Source organism: Mustela nigripes, chromosome 4 (assembly GCF_022355385.1).
Source record: "Mustela nigripes isolate SB6536 chromosome 4, MUSNIG.SB6536, whole genome shotgun sequence".
Taxonomy (NCBI): Eukaryota; Metazoa; Chordata; class Mammalia; order Carnivora; family Mustelidae; genus Mustela; species Mustela nigripes.
In genome coordinates, this window is record NC_081560.1 from 163,531,408 (window position 1) to 163,541,638 (window position 10,231).

At 43.4% G+C, this 10,231-nt stretch overlaps 1 pseudogene; it reads left to right on the plus strand.

The window, feature by feature from the left end:
* Positions 1 to 286: 286 nt before the first annotated feature.
* On the plus strand, positions 287 to 6,386 carry LOC132016471 (ragulator complex protein LAMTOR3-like; annotated as a pseudogene).
* Positions 6,387 to 10,231: the final 3,845 nt, after the last annotated feature.

Sequence of the window (10,231 nt, forward strand, 5' to 3'; positions counted from 1 at the left end):
AGGGGCCCTCAATAAAACCAACTTCAGGGGAAGGATGGTTTGGGATGCAGCTTTGTGGAAGATGGAGGCAGATAAAACCTGTTTAGATGGCTGTGGAGGAAAGAAGGAGGTAAGGTAGAGAACACCTGGAAATCAGTGTCAAACCTTATTTCCAGTCCTAGTTTTGTCGCTAAGAAGCCACATGACTGAAGACGGTCTTTGAAGCTGTCCCTGAGTTTACAGCTATGAGAACATGGCAGCCCAGAAAGCCAGGAGTGGAGATTGATCTTGCGGGAGAACGTTCGTCATGGTAAATGACCTGAAGTGATTTCTGCATACAAAACTACCAAGCGTTGAAGGGCGCCGTGCTGTGGTTGTGTCAGATAGAGACGGAGTGACTGCTGTTGGAGTGGCTGGTGATAAATGTCCCAGAGCATGCTGGGAGACCTGGTCGCTTATCTACTTTTGCCTTTGCATCAGACCGAGGAAGCAAACTCGGACTTTCAAAAAATAAAAGGATCAGCTGTTACGATAACACCCATCAGGTGGTTCAATTCAGTCATTTACCTTTGGTGGTGAGTTTCACAGCCAGCGGCAATGCCAACACAGAACTCACTATCAGCCTAGAAAGGGAGCTTGCTCTGTGGTTTGAAGAATTGAGACAAGTCATGGAAGTTTCTTATTCTGGCAGTGATTTTGATGTACACCTTATTATCATTATAATAGACCCAATATCAGTTCAGCAATCTTTAGACCACAAAAATACTTGTATATATGTACTCAAGAAAGGGTCCCTTTCTCCACCTCACACTAAAGAAAGAGCTTTAGATAGATACAGTTTATGGACATACTGATTGTTATCTTTCTTGTATAGAGCCTTTTCTTAATTTAGTGAGATCTGGGGATGCCACAGAAATGGCTCAGTACGTCTCAGCTCCTGGGGAGTTAGTCCAGTCACCAAATATGCATGAGATGTCTATTCAGTGGGTCAGAGTCAAAATGGTACTTTGGTCCACTCAGGCTGTGAAGTTCTCCCTATTATAGAATAAGCCCAGGACTGCAGAATGAGGCAGACCTATTTTATTGTGAATAATAATGAGAACATATTTTTCTTTATATTATTTCTTTGCATTATTTCATTGCATTATTTCTTTGCATATGAAGAACATAAAATGGCTTAGTAAAAGCAATGAAATCAGTACAATAAAAAAAAAAAGGAACCACATGACTTTAGGCAATTCGTGTGCCCACTCTAATCCTGTTTTCCACAAGGAAACAGTCAACTGTGTAATAAAGGCGTCAGACTACTAACTTCTGAGTAGCTACATTATTAAATTGAAGTTTTGTGAAGGCAGGAACTTTGTCTTTTATTCCAGTGATCCCAACACCTAACAAAATACTAGCACTTGATAAATACTTGTTGAATGAATGAATCATCTACGGTCTCTTCTAGCGCTGATACCCTGCTACTTTGAACAGAATCATCTGATACAGTGTTGGTTCCCTAACCCCTGCCAATAGCAACTGGGCCCCAGTCTTGGTCCAAACTGTGTTTTTACTACAAAACCCTTGTACATGTGGAGACTAAAGTTTAATCTTGCCCACCCATTAAAAGTCGTCAAGACCAACACTTCCCATATACTCCAAGTGAGAAATGGCCTCCAGCCTCCGAGGAAAGCCAAAGGTAGGGGACAAAATGGGGAAAGATCTGACCCTCAAATTTGTAGCAATAAATCTCATGGCATATGGCTCTTCTAATGGGGTACACTTAGTGGAAAATGAAGCTGAAAGGTCAGATGTGAGACCTTCCAGAGTTAAGATGGTTGTAAGCATGGCTTTCTTTGGCTTCACAGATTTTCATTGAACAAGTGCTAGTATTTCACAGTTTGGCGGCTTCTGCCACATGGCAAAAGGCCTTATCCCAAAGGCTGCAAACTCGAATGCCCTCAGGGGCTGCATGAGTACTGGCTGAAGGGTTTGGGACTACGCCCAGTGCAGAATGAGAGAAGTAAGTATGGTGACCCGGACAGGGCACACTCAAGCTTTAAAAAAAATAAAAAATAAAAAAATTCAAATTCATTTTTTAGATGTTGTGCTGTCAAAAATTTTGCTTCCAGAATCAGGCTTCTGGGTTGCCACTTTGCAAACCAGGGGTCACCTCATGACTACACTTATGATGGCAGGAGCCTCTCCACGGCAGCTCTTTGAAAAGCCCTGTACCTAGTAGGAGTGGAAGGAACACTTCTGGAAGTTCTAAGTTGTAGTGACAGACTGGGGGTTTATTGGGCCGAACAATGGGATGTGATTTCATCCCTGCTTCTCTCCATCTTGCCTCCCAGGAAAGTGCCTGCTCCAGGGCTTGTTTATTCATTTCCACACTTCCAGCCGGGTCTGGTTGCCTTGAAACAAACCTGACCCCAGTGGGCTCAAAACACTCCAGTTCTCCTCTGTCATACCTCTCGCTCTCTCTCCTTCCTCCCTCAGCATGACCTTTTCCTCCCAGGGCAGAAGCTGGTTCATTTCATTCCCCCTTTCTTCATCCACGCCATGATTTTTGACCCTGGCGTCCCCACGTTCTCTTCTGTAGCATTCTAAGTTCACACTGCTTTTTCTACTATAAAGACTACCCAGTAGACCTGTCACACAAGAGGTATTAATGACTCCAGCTGTTCCTCCTCTAAGAATGTTGAGGTTCGAAGCGGGTATAAGGGCAATACTGAATGTAGTCAATGAAAAAAAACTGATCTTTGGCCAGCTGACCTTCCAGGTGACCCTGAGATCACAGCAGCATTCTCACCTTGTCAGTGGAATAAAGACAGAGAAGAGCCAGGGGAACTGTGCTAGGAAGCGGGAAGAATAAAGCCGACTTACCGCAAGGTTTAGCAGCTATGGGCTTAGTTTGACATTCCAGGTTGCTTCTTACTAGAAGATCTGGGGCAAATTACTTAACCTATCTATGCCTCAGTTTCCCCATCTCTAAGATGGAGATCATAGTGGTATCTACCACATACATTGCTGTGAGAGTTCAAGGAATTAATACATCCAAAGTCCAAGAAAGCTTGGCACATGCTAAGAACTCAATGAACTTTAGCTTTTATTGTCTGCAAAGTGGAACAGCACCTCCTTTACAGATTTGGAGAATTAGATGGGTACCTGCATTAGGAGAGCTAACATAGTACTTAGAACACAGTAAATGCTCAATAAATTCCTATGATTATTACAAGTTATGATAGGCTGAATTATACCATCCTGGTCCTAATCTCTGAAACCTGTGAATGTTACCTTAATATGACAAGACTTCATGGGATTTTTTAAAAAATTTATTTATTTGAGAGACAGAGAGAGATTGAGCATGAGCAGGGGTGGAGGAAGGGCAGAGGGAGAGGGAGAAGCAGACTCCCTGGTGAGCAGGGAGCTCAGCGTGGGGTTTGATCCCAGGCCCCTGGGATCATGACCTGAGCTGAAGGCAGACCCTTAACCAACTGAGCCACCCAGGCACCCCTGCAGGACCTTGAAATGGGGAGATTATTTTGGATTATCCATGTGGGTCCTCAATGTAATCCTGAGCATCCTGTTAAGAATCCAATCCAAAAATGAGGAAATGACTTGAATAGATATTTTTCCAAAGAAGATATTTAAATGGCCCATTAGCATCTTGCTCAATAGCATTGATCATTAGGGAAATCAAATCAAAACTCCTAGAGATACCACCACACGCACACCCATTAGCATGACCACCATCAAAACAATGGAAAGAAACAAGTGTCAGTAAGGATGTGGAAAAAATGAATCTCTTGTACACCATCGGTGAGGATGTAAAATGGTATAGCAGCTGCGGGAAACAGCACAATTGTTCCTCAAAAAATAAAAATAGAATTACCATGTGATCCAGTAATTCCACTTCTGGGTATATACTCAAAAGAATTGAAGGCAGATTCTCAAAGAGATATCTGCATACCCATGTTCACGGCATTATTCACAAGAACTAAAACGTGGAAGCAACCCCCAAGTGTCCATTGACAGAAGAATGGATAAGCAAAACGTGGTATATACATACACAACAGAATATATTCAGCCTTGAAAGGAAGGAAATTTTGATGCATCCTATAACATGGATGAACCTTGAGGACAATATGCTAAGTGAAAGGAGCCAGCCACAGAAGGATAAATACTGTATGGTTCCACTTATCTAAGATAACTAGAGTAATCAAATGCATACAGACAGAAAGTAGAATGGTGGGTGTCTGGGGCTGGGAGAAGGGGGAAATGGGGAGTTAGTAGAGTTTCAGTTTTACAAGATGAAAAGAGAGAGAGATGGTTGGTGATGTTGGGGGTGCGGCGTTAGAAATGTATTTAATACCTCTGAAATCTACTACACTCAAACATGGTCAAGATGGCAAATTACACTGTGTGTATTTTACCACAATAAAAAAAAAAAAACTGAAGGGGAACAAAAAGGAGGCAGAAGGAGATTAGACCATAGAAGCACGGGCAAGTAGGTGCAGGGAGAGAAGATGATGTCCTTCCAGCTTGAGGACGGGACTGCACGCCAAGGATTGCCTGCAAGCTCCACAGCGGGAAGGGGTGAGGACTGCATTATCCCCTGGAGCTTCCAGAAGGCACCAGCCCTTCCAGAATCTTGGTCTGAGCCCCATAAGACTCAGTTCAGACTTCTGGTTTCCAGAAATATCAGAGAATACATTTCTGTTGTTTCAAGCCACTAAATGTGTAGTTGGTTATGGTAGCTATAGGAGACTGATAGGGAATGTTCATTTTCCAGGATCTTCAGGGAAGTCAGAGGGTTACAAATTCATAGAGATAAACAGAAATATTAGCACACTTTCTTGGGGGGAAACTCATTCTCATACCTCTCTTGACCATTGCAGGTATCCAGTTAAACTTTCTTTCTTTCTATTTATTTATTTATTTGATTGAGAGAGAGCACAAGCAGGAGGGAGAGCGAAAAGTAGACTCCCTACAAACCAGGGAGCCCGATGTGGGGCTCGATCCCAGGACTCTGGGATCATGGCCAGAGCCAAAGGCAGACGCTTCACTGACTGAGCCATCCAGGCACCCCCAGTTAAACTTTCTTTTGCCCTGGGTTTGAAAGAAGGGAAAGGAGCCAATACTCCTAATCTATTTGTAGCACTGTGAGAGCCAACAGCCAAAATGGTCATTTTTGCAGTAAAAACAAAAACAAAAACACCACAAAAACAATGGAGTTTGTTATTTCTTCTTTAAATGCATCAACAGGGCCTGTGGAGAAGGTCTGGAAAATGACAGCTGAGATTAGCTCCCCACCTCCCCACCAAGACCTTGAGTGGCTGTCAGCTCTGCAGGGAACAGCAGCAAACCCTCACGCAAATGGCCTATAAAAAAGGCCTTGTCGGAGGCACCTTGACCTGCCAGGGCTTCTCTGGTACTCGGATTCCCAGCGGCCCTCCCAGGGTTACGCTCCCTCGCATGATGTATTTCCCCTGCCTTTTTTAGAGCTGCATTATGCTTGCTCCAGGAAACAGCCTCTTCCTTCTCATAAACACAGCCTTGGGTTCCTGACCAAGCACGCTGCCACTCCACAGCTCCTCGTTCATCCATCACACTTTGCTGTCACCCTGGCCGCGATTGTGGAGAACTGGTCTGATTCCAGAGGTGAACCCAGGGTGGGGAGAAGGAAGGGGAAAGCCCTGGGAGCAGCTGAGGGTCACACACCCCCCCGTTCCAGCCTGCTGATGAATTCCCTGGAAGCTGACTCGCCGGCACAGTGAGCAAGCCTTTCCGATGACCCAGTGGGTCTGATGGAAAATTCTTGATAAGGTCACCACCAGAGCTGGGCTTGGCATCTCTACTCCCTCGGCTGAGTGTGCAGTACCCAGGGACAGGATAGAACAGAGACCTTATGGAGACATTGGGAAACCTAGTGAAAAGCTCTGGCTCCTTGTAAGCAAGATAGGTATGGCTAAGAGCGGGATTTGAAGGGTCAACGTGACCAACCCCCCAAATATATGCTCCACTGGCTCTGGCGGTGCACCCGGAGTTCCCACCAATGGCTTCGGAAGAGCTTACCTTGACTGAGAGTGTTTACTATGTGCCGGACACTATTCTCAGTGCCTCATTCAGTGTTCACCACCACCCCGTCTAGTAGGTACCCTTATTATCTCAGTTTACAGATGAGGAAATTATGGCTCAGGAATGTTAAGTAAGTTGCCAAAGGTCACAGAGCTGGTAAGTCGTGGAGCTGAGATTCAAACTCGGTAGTAGCCCGGTGTCCACCTTCCAACATTATGCTATCCTGCTTTTCAGGAGCAGCTGGACATGGAAGTGAGGACTTCTCCCCCACTGTGGGTTCACCTCTGGAGTTGGGCCAGTTCTCCGAAATCACAGCCAAGGGCATTGAGGGCACCTTCTAGGCTGCTGAAAATGTTCTCTATCAGCATGTCGATAGTGGCTACTCAGGCACATACTGCATCACAGCTCTGAAGCCACACACTTAAGTTGTACGCTACACCTTATTTAAACACATACACACACACATTCTCTCTTTCCCTACCCCCTTGATCTCTCTCTCATTATTACCAGGACTATGGTAATATGAGTATTTTAAAGCACAAAAGCTACAAAGGACATAGGGTGGTAGATGGCAAAAAGCCTTATTTTATAACCCCTTACTGGTATTTTTGTTTAGAAAGGAGGTAGTTTAAATGAACACCAACAGCAGATTGGAATGTAATATGTACTTGCTAGAGATCAGAAGCTGGGACTTGGCGGTGCAGGGAGACAGAAAGGAGTATCCCATTACTTTGTCCTGGTTTGAGCCAATGACCCCTTCTGCTCCCAGAGGAGCATAAGGGGGTGGAATGATATATGTTTATTTTATCCATACTTCATCCCATTCACAATCCTTCAAACTGGTGTTTACTTTCCCTAAGCCACTCAATTCAGTAACATACTGTCAGCTCTCAACACATCCAATAGCCCTTTCTCAGTTCTCATCCTCCCTGACTGTCCTGTAACCTCTGTCTGTTGATAAGCCCTGCCTTCCTCTGTGGGACTCTTCCTCAGACTGCGGTGACATTACACCATCCTCCTATCATTCTCTTCACTGATGCTTCTTCTCTGTCTTCATGTGTTCTTGCTTTTCTCCTTCTTTCTCCCGATGACCCTATATACAGCCTCATCCTTGACCCACCCCACTTCCCTCTCTCCGCTGTCTCCATCCATTTCCTGCCATGGCCTCTACCTACCGTTGCCTCTGCTTCAGGGACTCCTAACTCTACACCTTTGTTTCCTTTTCTGAGCCGCAACCCTGAATCTCCAAATAACCACTTGACAACTTTATCTAGATGTTTTCCAAAGGCAGTATGTCAAAGTCCATGGTTACTGTCATCCTTTCTCCAAAACCAGCTCCAAGCACAAATTCTTCCTTTCATCCAACCTCAAACCTTGGCATTTTATCAGATTCCTCTTCCTCTTCCCCAACATCCAGCAAATTCCCAAATCCACTTAGCTCTCTCTTTGCAAAATCTCCCCAAAAGGCTTCCTCCCCCAAGAAAGACCCTCATGCATTTGCCTCCCATTCCAGATGAAGCAGGCAGAGGCTGGTCTTTGGAAAGATGGTTCTTTAAATATATATATATATATAGATAGATAGATATAGATATCTTCTAAAGCCCAGAAGCCCACACCACCACTTCATTACTGTTTATAAAGCATCACTCCCTCCTATGGTCTTTTTTTAAGATACAAAACTCCTGGGATGAAGGTCATTTGGTTTTGAAGTAAGAAGATGAGTTAGAATTCCTATTCTTTAGTGTGTAAGCTTAGAGCAAGTTCTTTTTTTTTTTTTTTAAGATTTTATGTATTTATTTGACAGACAGAGATCACAAGTAGGCAGAGAGGCAGGCAGAGAGAGAGGAAGAAGCGGGATCCCTGCTGAGCAGAGAGCCTGATGCAGGGCTCAATCCCAGGACCCTGGGATCATGACCTGAGCTGAAGGCAGAGGCTTTAACCCACTGAACCACCCAGGCGCCCCTATACAAGTTCTTAACTTCATGGAACCTTGGTTTTGTGGTCTGTGAAGTTTAGATATTAAGGTCTTCCTTAGCTACCTTAGAGCTAATGCTGCCTTAAGAAAAAAATTTTAATTTAAATTTTAGGGGCACCTACGTGGTTCAGTCAGTTAAGTAGCTGCCTTTGACTCAAGTCATGATCCTGAAGTCCCAGAATCAAGCCTCACATCGGTTCTCTCCATAGTTTGGTTATTGTTGATAAACGCGGCTATAAACATCGGGGTGCATGTACCCCTTTGAATCTGTATTTTTGTATCCTTTGGGTAAATACTTAGTCATGGAATTGCTGGATAGTAGGGGAGTTCTGTTTTTGACTTTTTGAGGAACTCCCAAACTGTTCTCCAGAATAGCTGCACCAGTTTGCATTCCCACCAACAGTACAAGAGGGTTCCCCTTTCTCTGCATCCTTGCCAACACCTGTTGTTTCTTGTGTTGTTAATTTTAGCCATTCTGACAGGTTTGAGGTGGTACCTCATCATGGTTTTGATTTGTATTTCCCTGATGATGAGTGATGTTGAGCATCTGTTAATGTGTCTCTTAGCCATCTGGATGTCTTCTTTGGAAACTCTATTCATGTCTTCTTCCCATTTCTTAACTGGGTTATTTGTTTTTTGTATGTTGAGTTTGATAAGTTGTTGTTGTTTTTTTTAAAGATTTTAGAGGGATCACAAGTAGGCAGAGAGGCAAGCAGGGGTGGGGGGAGCAGGCTCCTCCCTGAGCAGAGAGCCCAATGCGGGACTTGATCCCAGGAACCCTGAGATCATGACATGAACTGAAGGCAGAGGCTTAACCCACTGAGCCACCCAGGTACCCTTGATAAATTCTTTAGAGATTTTGGATACTGACCTTTCATCAGATATGTCATTTGCAAGTATCTTCTCTTATTCCATATGCTGCCTTTTAGTTTTGTTGACTGTTTCCTTCACTGTGCAGAAGTTGGTTTTTTTTTTTTTTAATCTTGTTGAAGTCCTAATAGTTAATTTTTACTTTTGTTTCTCTTGCCTACAGTGACATGTCTAGTAAGAAGTTGCTGTGGCCTAGGTCAAAGAGGTTTCTGACTATGTTCTCCTCTAGGATTTTGATGGATTCCTATCTCACATTTAGGTTTTTCATCCATTTTGAGCCTATTTTTGAGGACGTTGTAAAGAAGTGGTCCAGTTTTATTCTTTTGTATGTTGCTGTCCGGTTTTGTTTTTGTTGAAGAGACCGTCTTTATTCCATTGGACATTTTTTCCTGTTTTGTCAAAGATTCATTGGCCATAGAGTTGTGGGTCCATTCCTGGGTTCTCTTTCTGTTCTCACTGATCTGCATGTCAGTTTTTGTGCCAGCACCATATTGTCTTAATGACAACAGCTTTGTAACAGAGCTTGAAAAAGAAAAAAAAATTTAAAATTTACATGCTCTTCAATACCTGTTGTGTTTTCTTTTCACATTCCCAGCAACTTTGTGTGAATGGTTTTGTTGGGTCCCTAGAAAAAGGACAAAGGTGCTGGGTACCTCAGGACAAAGAGCTTGCTTGGATCTACGTTTTGCCTTAGGGAAGCCCTATAATTCTATCATATAGATAGATCGATAGTATCACACATGTTCATCATATGTTATTAATTGCAAAAAGTGTTTAAGAAGCAATGTGTATAATATGTTACTATATTTATTTTAAAAAAAAAGAAGAAAAGGAATATAAACTATAGCACTAGCAGTAAATTCCCCCAAGATTATAAACTGGTTGTATCTGGGTGGGATTATGGTTATTTTCTTTTAAATTCTTATTTTGTTATTCTATATTTTTTAAATTTTATTTAGCAATCATTAACTTTTTGCCTAATTGCATTGTGGAAAATGTTATTTAAGAATAAACAAACATGGGGCACCTGGGTGGCTCAGTGGGTTAAAGCCTCTGCCTTCGGCTCAGGTCATAATCTCGGGGTCCTGGGATTGAGCCCCACATCAGGCTCTCTGCTCAGCAGGGAGCATGCTTCCCCCTCTCTCTCTGCCTGCCTCTCTGCCTAATTGTGATTTCTGTCTGTCAAATAAATAAATAAAATCTTAAAAGAAAAAGAATAAACAAATAGGAGGGTGCCTGGAGGGCATAGTCCATTAAGCATCTGATTCTTGGTTTCCGCGCAGATTGTGATGATCTCAGGGTCCTAGGATGGAGTTCAAGTTGGTCTCCATGATCAGCACA